Source organism: Ambystoma mexicanum, chromosome 13, assembly GCF_040938575.1.
Source record: "Ambystoma mexicanum isolate Mex_15411 chromosome 13, UKY_AmexF1_1, whole genome shotgun sequence".
NCBI lineage: Eukaryota > Metazoa > Chordata > Amphibia > Caudata > Ambystomatidae > Ambystoma > Ambystoma mexicanum.
The window spans coordinates 179,201,252-179,217,929 of record NC_090938.1 but is presented as its reverse complement, the minus strand read 5'-3'; positions in this window follow the sequence as shown (position 1 = coordinate 179,217,929).

The window sequence follows — 16,678 nt, the reverse complement described above, 5'->3', positions numbered from 1 at the left end:
GCACTTCGAACCCTCAGGTATCTGAGCACTGCTTATTATTACCCACGGTGTGTGGTGCTTATCGACCTCGGAAGGATGGAAGGCTGAGTTTGGCCCCGCCGGGATTCGAACCTGCGTTAGCAGGTTCTGCACAGATTTCAAAGCGAGCGCTCTACTGGCTGTGCCACTTGACCAGCTATAATAATGATAATAATAATAAAACACTGTCACTATTACTTGTCCTTCTATAGCACACCCTAATAAAAGGAGGCGCTTTTCAATATTAAAAGCGTAGCAAACGGTGTATGTATTGAATTATGTGAATCTTTTATGTTTATTGCATCAAGGTCCAATCTTACCCTAGATATAGCACCCTAGGACACAGTACAAATGCCTTCTGACCTGAGTGAAGTGGAAAAATGTGTTCATTTAGCAAATGTATTGGCTAGTGCAGTATGTGTGATGGTAATGAAATGCCAATTGTTTGGAACAAATGCAGTGCTATCTGTCGTTTTCCTGGCGTTTCAAATCTTGTGGTCTGACAACTTGGCTGTTCCTTTTACTCGGGACATTAAAGCCCATACATCCTCTTTTCAGGGCAAATCGGTTATGCAGCGTGGATGGCGCTCAGTCTCCCAAACTGATATGTTTTCCCTCATTCATTCCCGCCACTCAGGGCTCTCCCGTGTGGACCTGAGTTCATTAACTGAAACTCTGGCCATGGTCTCTGACTGCCTGGCCCCCCTTAAGAAATCCAGGCTGTCCACTCAGCCTTCTCAACAGTGGTTCGCTGATGAGCTGCAGGTCCTACGTCTGCAGCGCAGGCAGAAGGAGCATAAGTGGAGTCTTTCCTATGCCCCCAGGGACAAGCTTGCACTGTCCCGGGTCGCTTCTCAGTGCCATCTTATTATTTGTGCAAAACGAGTTTATTATGATTCTCTTATTGAAACTTCTGTTAACCATTCCAAAGAATTGTTTAAAGTGGTGGGTAACCTCTCCACCACTTTACCGGCCCACAGTCCCATCCTCTCAGGCTCTCTGTGATTCTTTGTCCTTTTATGGACAAAATCATCTCCATTCGGTCTAACATTCCTGCTATTGCCATGCTCCCTAGTGCTAGTCCCGTGCCATTGGAGCCTTCACCTACCGCTTCCTGGTCTGTGTTCCACACTTTTTCCATATCAGAGGTGGCAGCATCAGTCACTAAACTCAAATCCTCATCTCCTCTCAATCTCATCCCTCTCAGTCTTATTAAGGACATTTTTCCTCATTTCATTCACTTACTGACTGGAGCAGTTAACACCTCCCTCTCTATGGGAGTGATTCCTGCCTCTCTTAAGCTGGTCACTGTTATCCCACTTCTAAAGAAGCCTTCGCTTGATCCATTGGTCCCATCCAATTTTCATCCTATTTCTCTCCTCCCTTTTCCTATTAAACTTCTCGAATCTCTGGTCTGGTCCCTACTCACTACTTTTCTTGAGGAATCTTCTTTTTTTCACTCTTCTCAGTCTGGTTTCCGTCCGGGGTCTGGGGCCGAGAGTGTTTTGGTCTTGGTCATGGATGACCTGGAGGGGACGCATGACGGGGGCGGCGTCAGTGCTCTGATTTTGCTGGACCTCCCGCTGACTTTGACACCAATGATCATGGAGTCCTGCTAGGCCGCCTGGCTGAGGCTGGCCTTTCGGGCACTGTCCTGGCTTGGTTCTTTTCTTTTCTCTCTGACCATCACCAAAGTCTCTCTCTTCCTCTTTTCTTTTCCATGGCTACAGTTCTCACATGTGGTGTCCCTCAAGAGTTTGCATCTCCCTGGTCATATTCAACATCTACGTTCAACCTCTGACCAAACTGAAAATCTCCCACTGCTTCCTCTACTATTCTTATGCTGATGACACGCAAATCTTGGTACGCCTGTGCCTTTCTACTCCTGAGTTAGGGGCCAGATTTCATGCCTGTCTGGAGGGTGTGGGCGAATGGATGCATAACAACTGGATTAAGTCGAAAGGCGACAAGCCCGAGGTGCTGGTGGTGGGCTCCCTCTGCATCTTCTCTGTCACATTTCCCTTGTTCTTCGTAAATTTAATTGGCTGCTAGTGACCAAACGCATTCATTTCACGGCGCTCTGCCTTGTTCACCTAGCTTATTATGGCCACGGAACTGAATACCCTGTGAGCAAATTCCTGTCATGTACCCCAAGCCGAGCCCTGCAGTCAGCTAACGCCTGTTTACTGACTGTTCCTCTAGCTAAGTATAGCCGTATTGGCTGGTGCTCTTTCTCTGTGGCAGCGGTGGTTCTTTGGAACTCCATTCCACTGTCCCTCAGAGCAACGTCTGCTACCTTGGCGTTTCGCAAAACTTTGAAAGCGTTTCTTTTTCAGACCATTCTTTGCTCGCTGTCATGCCAGGAGCGCAAAGATGCCTTCGGACGAACATTGCGCTTAATAAGTACCCTACAATACAATACAAGACAAACTGTACATTCTGACAATGGCTGATGAGAGGAAGACAGGCTCTGTCTAAATTGCAAACATGTTCAGATTTTAGTTAACCAAAAGTGCACTGTGCAAAACACATAGAGACTGATTCACAAAGCCATATTTTAGGTTAACGCAAACTTTGAATGGATCTACGTTAAAACAACGAATCTTTTTTCTGCAGGCTGGAAAACCTTGCATTTTAAACAACACATTTTATCATAATTTAAGGTGGTGGAGAACCTCTGCAACTCCTTCCCACATCCACCCACTTTTATGAATACTGCTAACCAACATCCCCATCTATTTTTCCATTTAAATTCAATGTTTTTAATGCAAGGTTTTCTACCTTGCAGTAACTGTGTTCGATATAATAGGGCGCTACCCTTTGAATTATATTTTTCTTTCATGGTTTCCTATTGCCCTTTGGATTTTTCTATTGTCCTACATACAATGGAATTTAAAAGCTATAATGGACACCAATAATTAGAAAAAGGCTACTGGATGTACAGGAATTTTCCTGATCTCTTTCTAAAATAATTTAGTGCTAATATAGCATTTAACAATTCTGCACAATATATTTCTAAGTTCCCAGAAAGTTGGCAGAACAGTGGAATATTGAGATAAAGTGGTTTGCCCATTATCACAGCGACAGAGGCAGCTTGCAATGTGATATGCAACGCTTGCCTTTGCAGTGCCTGCTTGAAGCCACATGCATCGGTGTGCTATAGTCAGACCCTCCAGAAAATTGCGGCATCAAATGGAAAATATTGCGGCACAAAAAAGAAAAAAATTGCGGCACCCAACTGCGTTTTTTGCGGCATTTTCTAACGTTGAAAAATATATCATTTAACATCTTTTTTAGCCTAAAACCAAGTAATTGCAAGGCTTTTGTTAGTGAGGAACAAAATGTGTTCTGTCTGGCTGCGCTCTGTAGGACAGCCAGGTCGAGTCACCACAGCTTAACATTTTGGATGTGGTGGGGGAAGGGGGATACAGCCTGATGAGCTCCAAGGAAATGGTGCTGTGCCACTACTTCCAGCAGACAAGTGGAAAGCAAATAAACAGATAGGCTTGAATTCAAAAGTGTAACCCTGGTTGAAGCCCATAGGTTTGCTTTTGCTTGTCCTATGACCCCAGGAGAGAGGGGGAACAACTCTACACTTCTCCATGGAAGGAATCCATGAGGCCAAGACACAGGGGCAATGCAGTGGCAGTAACTGCAAGCCCATAATACCTAGCCAAACAATGAACTCTCTTGGGTGGTCATAATTCCTTGGTTATGCCACCCACACATGGTGACTAAACACACCCACAAACAGAAATGAAACATCACAACACTACCAGGGGTCAAGTCCTACAAATTAAAGTGGGGGAGGGAACTCATTAACAAATGCAATGGCATGTGATGTCATCAGAAATTAGCATATCAAGGTGAAATGTGCATATATCATTAAATTGGCTTTGCATAACCACCAAAATTGCACAGGACGAATGGCATTTGCCTTTCATAAATTTTAACACCCAATTATGTGCGTAATTGGTGTCATACAGCCCCACCCCCCAAATCAGCACACACACAAACATGCACCCATACAGACCCGAACCCCCCACCCCCCAAATCAACACACATACAAACATGCACCCATACAGTCCTGAACCTCCCCCCCCCAAATCAGCAAACTCTCAAACAAGCACCCATACAGATCCGAACCCCTACAAACATTCATAAACATCCGACACACACCCCCACCTCAACATACACTCAAAATACATTCAAACACAAACATTCAAACACATCCGACACACCCCCCCACCCCCGCATCTCAACATACACTCAAAATACATTAAAACACAAACATTCAAACACATCCGACACACCCCCCCACCCCCGCATCTCAACATACACTCAAAATACATTAAAACACAAACATTCAAACACATCCGACTCACCCCCCCACCCCCGCATCTCAACATACACTCAAAATACATTAAAACACAAACATTCAAACACATCCGACACACCCCCCCACCCCCGCATCTCAACATACACTCAAAATACATTAAAACACAAACATTCAAACACATCAGACACACCCCCCCGCCCCCGCATCTCAACATACACTCAAAATACATTAAAACACAAACATTCAAACACATCAGACACACCCCCCCACCCCCGCATCTCAACATACACTCAAAATACATTAAAACACAAACATTCATACACACAAACATAAAGCAAAACAAACCCGACACACAAACACAAACAGACCACTTACCGGAGACGTGCTGGAAGGCAGGCAGGTAAGCTGGAATCGCACTACGGCTGGCGTGGTCCAAGGCTGAAATGCCTTCCGGCATCAAGCCTTATGGGCCACGCCAGCCGTAGTGCTGCTGGCCCTCCATTGGTGCAGCACACACGCATTACGTGGCTCGTAGGAGCGACGTGATGCGTGTGTGTGCTAGCCAATGAGGGCCAGTGCTTTCACCGGCCCGGAAGACAACAAAGACTTTCCTAATGGAGGGCGGCCGCGCGGGCCGCCCTCCATTAGGAAAGTCTTTGTGCCTCGCGGGCCGGTCAAAAGGGCATGGCGGGCCGCAACTGGCCCGCGGGCCGTATGTTGTGCACCCATGCTCTAAATCATTAAATGAGCGCGAAAAAAGACACACTAAGCTAATGTGTCTTTTTTGCGCTCATTTAATGATTTATAGCGGCAATTGCGGGAAATGGCAAATTTTGCGATTTTTTTGCAAATCGCAAAATCGCAATAAGCTGGATGGTCTGTCTAGTTTATAAACTGTACTATGCTAAAAGTCCTGCTTTAGCACTCGCAAATTTAAATAACATTCTTCTACATGGTACAGCAAAAGACCTACTACAAGAAATCGACTATATTCAGAAAAAATATTTTGGAAGTGAAACCCACTTACAGAATGAAATAGCTGTAAACCAAATTAGTAACAATACTACACAAGGCAACCTTTTACTACACACATACAAAAAAGAAATACTAAAATTTAAAAGTACATCAGCTGAAGTACCAAACCATGTGTGTGTATGTTGCCGCAGAACTTTTCATAAAAGTAACACAAAAACTGTAGACCTATCATACAAAATAGAAGACAATGAAGATTCTAAAGGGTTTGAATTAGCTCTCTACCTTGTAGCAGAAAACAAATACGAAATAACTGACCCCGTAATACTTTGTAGTTACTGCACTACAAAACTTGACAACAACCAAACTCCTTCACGTGCTATCACAAATAATTTGGAATTATATCCACTACCAAAACCCCTTCAACAACTTAATTTATATGAGAGCATCATAATTCAAACAGTGCACCCATTTCAAGCAATAATACGCCTTCAACTAAAAACTGCAAAATTACCTCCCTCTGAATTAGTGAAAGGTATTTGTGGAAAAGTAGTGTATTTACCATTAGATCTAAAAGAAAATGTGCACACTCTAGGAGTGCAACGTCCAATGCAACAATCTTTAATTATCTTGGTAAATGGAGTACCTACAAAAGACAAAGAAATTTGGCAACAGCTGGTAGATTTACATAAAGTTAGAGAAGCCTTGCAATATCTTAAAGAGAATAATGAATATTACAAAGAAATTAATATTGAAGAAAACTTGAAGGATACAACTGAAATAATTCAAGAGACACAATAAGCTGGTCAATTTGAGCTACTAGATCCTGCTACAATATCAAACACTTTAGACCATTATACAATTCATCCATTGCACTCTAATGACACCATAGAAGATGCACTGGAAACATACCAAATGCGTCAAACTAAAGGATCACCAATCAGCATATGGGAAAAAAGTATAGAAGCATGTTCTTTTCCTCTACTCTTTCCTACTGGCAAAGGAGGAAGGTACGATGATAGACCTATTCAAATATCAGCATCAGAATAACGCTCATTACGGATGTATTCTGAAGATCCCAGATTTAGACAAAATGTGGAATACATGTTCCACCTACTCTTTGAAAGTGAACTAGCAACTTTATGTTACGGAGTTGCACACATATTAAAATCAGGATCACACTTTCAAAATATGACAGCTACACAATTATTTCAAAAAGTGCAACAAAAAGGTGAGGTTTTACAATCAAATATTACAAATTTATTAGCAAATATGCATGGTACTAAAGAGTACTGGTTTCGACGTCATGGAGATGTACGTTGTATGATCAGAAACCTTGGGCCACCCACTTGGTTTGTTATATTAAGTTGTGCAGAATATGCATGGGAAGATTTACATGATTTCCTACGCATATCAAACAAAAACAAAACAAACATAGGTATACTAACACCTGGAGAACTTTGTTCTCTGGATCCTGTTAATGTTTCAAGATATTTTCACCATCGCTTTATTGCTATGCTACATTTTATTTGTAGTAAAACTGTTTCCCCCTTGGAGAAGTGCAACACTTCTTTTGGAGAAAAGAATACCAAGCCAGAGGAGCACCACATATCCACATGCTTTTATGGATTAAAGATGCTCCTAAATTTGGTCAAGACAGTGATGCAACTGTTTTACAGTTTATTGAAAAATATGTCACTTGTGAAATTCCATCGGAATCCAAAAATAGTGATCTTCATGCACAAATTTTACAATTTCAAAGACACCACTGTGGCAAATATTGTTATCGCAAATACAAAAACAAAGGGAAATACTACACCAAATGCCGATTTGGTTTCCCTAGAGCAGTTACAAATACAGATCAAGTGAACAACCTCATCTCTTTAGTTAGAGTGTTAAAGGTAAGTCACCTAAAATACATATTACATACAAAGAAAAGAAGAAGAAACATATATCAATGATTACAATGCAATCATTGTCCATTTATGGAATGCAAACATAGATTTGCAGTACATTGCAGACAATTCTACTGCAGTGGCACGATATGTCACAGCATACTTAACCAAAGCAGAAAAGACAGAGCTGCAAGACCTCTGGAATGACCTGTCAGCAGATAAAACAGCATCTCAAAAATTATACAGCTTGGGCATAAAAATGCTGTCCCATAGAGAATATGGATCCTATGAAGCAGCTGATCGTTTAACTGGTACTGCACTGTATGCTAAATCTGAAAATATAGTATGGCTAAGTCTTGGTCCACCTAAATCTAGAAAAAGAGTTGTAAAATCATACGAAGATATAGAAACAATAGCCAAACATGATCCCAACATCCAATACATTTTAAAAAACAATTTATTGGACGCATACTACCCAAACAGGAGTACCACTTTGGAAACCATGTGTCTATACCACATAGCCCAAAACTACACATACAAAAATAATATAAAACCTTATGAAAAAAACGGTAAATACAGAGTGACAAACTGTGAAGGCAGCTTAGTAAAACTCACCAAACCAAATTTAATTAATTATATCAAATTGTCATTAAAGACCCCTCAACATAAAGAAGTATCTTACATGTCCCTGCTACAACTCTTTAAACCATGGAGAAAAGAAGAAGAAATACTAGATAACTATGACTCATATGAAGACCTTTCAAAGCAAATGAAAGCGCTATAAGTGATGTAAACTTTACACAGTACAAAACAATGTTGCACAATGAACAGCAACACGAAGAATAACTCCAGGCCCAACTAGATAAGGACACTCCTGACAGTAGTCAACTTTCTGTAACAGGAAGCCAAGAACCACTGGGAGAACCACTAATAGCAAATGAGGCAGAATTAGCTATGACAGAAGTAGAAAACACCATGTGTCAATATGAAGATAAAGAAGACTTAACTATACTACAATCAAAACTAAACAATGAGCATCGTAGCATTTTTCAAGAAGTAACAAAAGAAATTGCACATGGTGTACAACATGAAAACAAAGAATGCACCTGCCGAAATTATAAACCTATACTATTGTACGTCAGTGGTGAAGCTGGTTCTGGCAAAACATTCCTAATCAAAATCATCAGTAAGTTCCTTCAACAATTGGCAAACAACAAACTGTCAGCTGTTGTCACTGGCCCCACAGGTTTAGCTGCCTACAACATAGGTGGTGTCACTTTACACCGATTACTACTCCTGCCAGTAGAACACCAAAACAAATTAGACTATTACAAACTTTCTACAGAAGTTGCAATGGAACTACGCAGAGTATTGAAACAAATGAAAATGCTACAAATAGATGAAGTGAGCCTTGTGTCCAACCTAATGTTGGCTTTGATTCACCTCAGATTACAAGAAGTACTCAAAACAAACTATGAAGAGCTCTTTGCAGGAAAACACATTATTGTTTTCGGAGATCTTCTTCAATTGACACCAGTAAAAGGTGAGCCTATTTTTAAAACATTAGGACACAAACTCTGCTGTAAAAATGTTGGCAGCATTGAAAATGTCAACCTTTGGCAACATTTCCAATACAGAGAATTAACAGAAAACATGCGGCAATCTACAGATCTCACTTATGCCAACATCTTTAAAAGTATCAGAGTTGGTATACTTTCTAAAGAAGCAGAAGCAATATTGAAAACCAGGCACTTTCATGCTCTTTATGGTGATAATGCATGTGCTACAGATGTTATGGAGCAATTAGCCCACAAAAATGTCAATTGTATGGCCTTAATGCCAACTCTTGCAAGCTGTTTAAAATTCAATGAAATAATGTTAAGTAAAGAAATGTAACCAATAATGGAAATTAGCGCTACAGACAAACTAGATGTACATGGTATGACACTACCCATGTGTGAGCAAGCCACAACAAGACTAAATAGTTTAGAAAAATCAATCTCAAACACAGCAGGCTTGGAAAAGATGTTAAAATTATCCTTAAATTGCAGAGTAATGCTTAAACGTAACCTTGATGTGGACCAAGGACTAGTTAATGGAGCACTGGGTATAGTTGTTGGCTTTCAAACATACCCACGTGACAACAAAATTCAGTTTATCAATATTCTCTTTGACAAACTTTCAGAAGTAAAAAGGATAGGATGCTCAACAGCTCGATTCCTTCTCTTCAAAGACATGTATGTACGCAGAGAACAATTTTCTCTAACTCTTGCATATGCAGTCACCATTCATAAATTCCAAGGTCTTACCCTAGACAAAGCAATGATAGACATTGGTAACACAGTCTTTAAAGAAGGCATGAGCTACGTAGCACTATCACGCTTACGTATACTTGACGGTCTATTTCTAATCAACTTTGATGCAAGTAAAGTAAACGCTGATATTCCTTGCATTTTAGAATACAATAGACTTTGCTCACTATACACCCCCCATCTAAACACATATTCTGTACTACACAAAGTAAAACATTCTAAAAGAAAACTAAATCAAATAGAAATGCAACAGGATGTCACTGCAAATCCTCCAACGAGAGTAAAAGAAACTAAAACTTCATCAAGTACCACAAACATAAAATAACCCATTAGGGAAAGTAAACCAGGTACTTCATCAAAGAAGGGAGACAAACTAAAAAAACATCAATCAGATACAGAACTACCTGGTCTATTTAAACTCTCAAATATAGTTGGAGTAAGTTGCTACACAAACGTAGCAATGAATATTCTATTTCAATTGACACCAATTGTTGACAACATTTACTTACACAGTACAGACCAATTGTGTTTGCAAATGTTAGTACTTTACAGAAATGCAACAAACAATCCTGATAACACGTATAGTGTTTATGGAATAAGACAACAATTGGACTACTGTGCTGGAATGGTTAAATTCACTATAAACTCACAGGAAGATCCACAAGAATTTATTTTTATTTTTTATTTTTATTTTATTTGCACTTATAAAGCGCGCTTGCAGCCCATAAGGCATTGAGGCGCTGTTACAGAAAATGCGAAGATTCAATTTACAGGGGGTGCCCAGTGGGCTCTTGGTTGCAGGTAAAGGAACAAACATGCAAAGCATTGTTAAACGGCACAAAATGCAAGGAACTGTTGAACCACCGCATGATGGATATATTTTCAGACAAAGAGTTTAGTTTATTAGCCTTGCGGAAGGCTAGGTGTGATTCAATCCGTCTTAGGTGAGGTGGCAGGGCGTTCCAGTGCGTGGCTGCTTGGGTGGGGAAGCTGGAGCCTCCAGCTCGCACCTTTTGTGAGGTGGGTGTGACAATCGTGTTGACATAGTGTGATCTTAAGGGTCTGGTGGCCGTGTGCCTGGTGATTCTGTCGGTCAGGTAGGGCGGGGCGAGGTGGTGGAGGCATTTGTGGGTAAGGGCAAGCGTTTTGAAGACAATTCTCTGTTTGACAGGGAGCCAATGGGCTTGCCTTCTGATTTCAGAGATGTGGTCTCTTCTGGCGGTACCTGTGGCTGCCCTCAACGCAGTGTTTTGAGCTAGCTGCAGTTTGGCAATGTTTTTGCTGGAGGTCCCAGCGAGGAGGGCATTGCAATAATCTAGCCTTGACCCTATAATTGCCCTGGAAATGGTGAGACAGTTGTGGCGGGCCAGGAAGGGTCTAGCCGCGTTGAAGATTTTAGCATAGTAGGCTGAGGAGGTGGCGATAGCATTGACCTGTCTATCCATTGAGAGGTCGGAGTCGACTCCGAGGGTCTTTACATAGTTTGAGACCTTGATAGGAATGTTGTCGATGGTGAAGGATGAGTACTGGTCTCCAAGGTTGCCCAGTGTGAACGGTGATCTGATGAGGAGGAGTTCAGTTTTGTCACTGTTAAGGCAGAGCCAATTTTCTGCCATCCACGACTGGATGGTGGAGTAGATAGTGGTGAAGGTGTTGGTGTCGGCTAGGTAGTCGCCCGTGAGTGGGATGAGTACCTGTGTGTCATCCGCGTAATTGGTGTAGGATATGCCGAGGGAGTGCAGGATGCAGAACAGGGGCCTTGTGAAGAGGTTGTAGAGCGTTGGAGCTATACAGGACCCCTGGGGAACACCGCAAGTGAGGAGGCTCGGGGTGGCGGATGCAGACTCCGAGAAGACTTTCATGGCCCTTTCTTTGAGGAAGGAGGTGATCCATTGACAGGCTTTCAGGGAGAAGTTGGCTTGGGTGGCTAGATGGTGGCACAAAGTGTTGTGGTCCACGAGATCAAAGGCCGCGGATAGATCAAGGAGCAATAGGAGGGCAGGTTTGCCTGCATCTCTAAGATCGTCTATTTGATTCTTAATGTCTAGGAGGGCCGTCTCGGTGCCGTGCCGTGGGCGGAATCCAGATTGCCGCAGGCCTAGGAGCCGGTTATCCTCTAGGAACGTCTGGACTTGCAGGTAAGCTGCTTTGTCCAGGATTTTGAGGAGGAAGGGTACAGTGGTAATTGGTCTGTAGTTACCAGGGACTGCGGGGTCCAGAGAGGGTTTTTTAAGGAGCGGGCGCACCCAAGCTTCCTTGAGTCTGGATGGGACGTGGCCTGACTGGAAGGAGGAATTGATAAAAGCTGTGAGGAAGGGGGCTAAGATGGGTGCTGAGTCTTTGATGAGACGAGCTGGGCAGGCGTCGCCCTTGCAATTGGAGGGTTTGATGGAGTTGAGCAGGGTAATGACCTCTTGCTCGGTGACATCTTTGAATTCAAATAGCGGGGAGGCGCTGGTCCTGAGGGGTGTCTCAGCGTGCAATTTGGATATGAGGTTGGAGAGGGCTTTTTGGTGGCCGCGGATTTTTGTTTGGAGGGTGTTCAGCTTGTCGAGCATGGCCTACTGAATGCTGTTGCACCACTTGTCATCTTTGATGATTGATGGAGGGGGGGCCGATGGTTTTTCGAGTTCCCTAAAGATGGTGAATAATTCCTTGGACCCTAACTTGGCTTCAGCGATCCTGATATTGAAGGAGGCGCCTTCGCTAGGGTAATGTTAGTCTCATAGGATTTGGAGATTGTTTTGAACTTCAGTTTGGTGGCCTCAGAGGGGCTGGCTTTCCAGGCGGAGAGGGCCGTCCTTTTTTGCGCATGTTGTTCACAAAGTTCTTTGGAGAACCATGAGTTGGCATGTTTGGCTTTTTTTTGCGTTTTTTAGGGTCAGTGGAGCAATAGTGTCAACGGCTGACGTGATGATGTCCTTAAAGGTGTCAGCTAAGGTTTCGGGGTTGTTAGATTCTCAGCCGTGTAATGTACTTAGTACAAGTACTGGAAAATAAAAACATATCTATAAATGAAATCTTCCAGATTTCATACATGTGGAAACATACATGCACTCTCTGCAACAATGTGACAAAAGAAGAAATCCCCAATGAACGCTTCATATATATATCAATACCTAATTGTGAATCCATTCCATTTCAGCAACTTGTACAAAATGCAAACCATGGTAGATTATGTACTACCTGCAATTCGGATAATCGCTCCATGTTAGTAATACAAACACATAGTAAATACATAATACTAATGCTTCTACGTTACAATGCAGATGGTACCAAAACAACTGCAAGCTGACTGGATTCACACATGGTCAAATATCACTTGGTAAGAAAACCTTCACAACAATAGGTATAATCTACCACGCAGGAGCCACAACCAATTCAGGGCACTGCACTGCATATATAAAAAAGAAATGTGGATGGTTTGAATGTAATGATAGTACCATTACTCTAAAGCAGAGATTACCAGGAAATCTTACAAACGCTTATTTGATGTTCTTAAAACCAAAATTTGATAACTAAACTGTATTTAAACCCTAAGTAAACTTGTGTTAAAAAAATATAAACTGTTAGAATACTCCAAAAGCTATCTAACTGCTCAAAGATTCTACAACAACTAATCAGATTAATGAATACCACTAAATTAGACCAAGAAATATACAGTTAGAATACGCCCTGAACACCCATAATGGCTTATAACTTTGTTCCTTATAAATTTCATTTTGACTCAAAGTTATAAGCAACTATAAGTGTGATATGCTGCGGTGGATGTGGCCAGGGCATAGAGTCTTGGGTGCATGGCCAAATGGCCATGCACCCAAGACTCTATGCCCTGGCCACAACCACCGCAGCATATCACACCCATAGAGTCAAACATTTCAACTATGGCGTATGGAAACATTTAATGTCCGCGGACATTATGAGTGTTCTTAGAACACTTTCAACTTGCCAGCAAACAATACGGACAACGTCCTCAGAACACCCCCATTTTTTTATTTGCGAACATTTCAGGACACCGCAAGTGTTCTTAGAACACATTCAACTTGCCAGCGAACAATACGGACAGCGTCTTTAGGACACCCCCTACGAACATTTCAGGACACCGCGACAGTTCTTAGAACACTTTCAACTTGACAACGAACAATACGGACAGCGTCCTCAGAACACCCCCATTTTGCTTATTTGCAAACATTTCAGGACACCGCGAGTGTTCTTAGAACACATTCAACTTGCCATAGAACAATACGGACAGCGTCCTCAGGACACCCCCATTTTGTTTATTTACGAACATTTCAGGACACCACGAGTGTTCTTAGAACACATTCAACTTGCCAGAGAACAATACGGACAGCGTCTTCAGGACACCCCTTACGAACATTTCAGGACACTGCGAGTGTTCATAGAACACTTTAAACTTGACAACGAACAATACGGACAGCGTCCTCAGGACACCCTGATTTTTTTTATTTTAGAACTTTTCAGGACACCGCCAGTGTTCTTGGAAGACATTCAACTTGCCAGACAACAATATGGACAGCGTCCTCAGGACACCCCCTACGAACATTTCAGGACACCGCGAGTGTTCTTAGAACACATTGAACTTGCCAGAGAACAATACGGACAGCATCTTCAGGACACCCCCTACGAACATTTCAGGACACCGCGAGTGTTCCTAGAACACTTTAAACTTGACAATGAACAATACGGACAGCGTCCTCAGGAGACCCCCATTTTGTTTATTTACGAACATTTCAGGACACCGCGAGTGTTCTTAGAACACATTCAACTTGCCAGAGAACAATACGGACAGCATCTTCAGGACAACCCCTACGAACATTTCAGGACGCCGCGAGTGTCCTTAGAACACTTTAAACTTGACAACGAACAATACGGACAGCGTCCTCAGGACACCCCCATTTTGTTTATTTTCGAACATTTCAGGACACCGCCAGTGTTCTTAGAACACATTCAACTTGCCAGAGAACAATACGGACAGCCTCCTTAGGACACCCCCATTTTGTTTACTTACGAACATTTCAGGACATCGCGAGTGTTCTTAGAACACATTCAACTTACCAGAGAACAATACGGACAGCGTCTTCAGGACACCACTTACGAACATTTCAAGACACTGCGAGTGTTCATAGAACACTTTAAACTTGACAACGAACAATACGGACAGCGTCCTCAGGACACCCCGATTTTTTTTATTTTAGAACATTTCAGGACACCGCCAGTGTTCTTGGAAGACATTCAACTTGCCAGACAACAATATGGACAGCGTCCTCAGGACACCCCCTACGAACATTTCAGGACACCGCGAGTGTTCCTAGAACACTTTAAACTTGACAATGAACAATATGGACAGCGTCCTCAGGACACCCCCATTTTGTTTATTTACGAACATTTCAGGACACCGCCAGTGTTCTTAGAACACATTGAACTTGCCAGAGAACAATACGGACAGCATCTTCAGGACACCCCCTACGAACATTTCAGGACACCGTGAGTGTTCCTAGAACACTTTAAACTTGACAATGAACAATACGGACAGTGTCCTCAGGACACCCCCATTTTGTTTATTTATGAACATTTCAGGACACCGCGAGTGTTCTTAGAACACATTCAACTTGCCAGAGAACAATACGGACAGCGTCTTCAGGACACCCCCTACGAACATTTCAGGACACCGCGGGTGTCCTTAGAACACTTTAAACTTGACAACGAACAATACGGACAGCGTCCTCAGGACACCCCCATTTTGTTTATTTTTGAACATTTCAGGACACCGCCAGTGTTCTTAGAACACATTCAACTTGCCAGAGAACAATACGGACAGCGTCCTTAGGACACCCCGATTTTGTTTACTTACGAACATTTCAGGACATCGCGAGTGTTCTTAGAACACATTCAACTTGCCAGAGAACAATACAGACAGCGTCTTCAGGACACCCCCTACGAACATTTCAGGACACTGCAAGTGTTCTTAGAACACTTTAAACTTGACAACGAACAATACGGACAGCGTCCTCAGAACACCCCCATTTTGTTTATTTACGAACATTTCAGGACACCGCGAGTGTTCTTAGAACACATTCAACTTCCCATCGAACAATACGGACAGCGTCCTCAGGACACCCCCATTTTGTTTATTTGAGAACATTTCAGAACACCACCAGTGTTTTTAGAACACACTCAACTTGCCAGAGAACAATACGGACAGCGTCTTCAGGACACCCCCTACAAACCTTTCAGGACACCACGAGTGTTCTTAGAACAGTTTCAGCTTGCTTGCAAATAAAACGGACACATATTGCGTCCTCAGGACACCCCCCCATTTAGTTTATTTAGAACATTTCAGAACAGCCGTTTTGTCCACGGACAATCGAACACAACAAGAGCGTCTACCACATAAAAAAACACAACATTTAACCTATCTCATACTCTCCCACCCTCCCCAAACACTCTTACACACAAACACACTCTACTAAATACAAATTTTAAACCAAGTTTCACTGCGCTGTCCGCGGACGTCCGCGAATCCCAGATGGCGGGCGCTACCAAAAATCTGACGCCTTCCACGCTCTGCGCTGTCCAATCAGCGAACATGTTGCATGTGTGCGGACATCACGCTAGCCGATTGGCCAATCAGGACACTGTCCGCGGAGCGAACAGGGAAGTCTGTTCACGGACCGAACACAGATATCACTAATTTTTTTATGACCTACTTTTTGGTCATTTTAAAAAAAACTACTGGACGGATTTTCACCAAATCTGCAAAAGCACGCTTTCGGGACCAAGCCGCTACTCCTGGTCCAAATTTGGTGAAAAGCCGTCCAGCGGTGTGGGCTGTAGGCGCGAGCAAAGTTTTTTCCCCATTCACTCTATGGGGAAAAAAAAGGTTTTGGGACCCCCCCTATAACTTTGCCCCCCCTGGACGAATCCTCACCAAACTTTGCAGAAAAATTCAGAGTGGGCCATATACTATATATATATATATATATATATATATATATATATATATATATATATGTGTTTGTGTGTGTGTGTGTGTGTGTAAATAAACGTATGTACTACTAATTGAATTCACATTCAGATTTGGATCTATGGTCAGATTTCAATTTCTCATCAATATGTCCAAA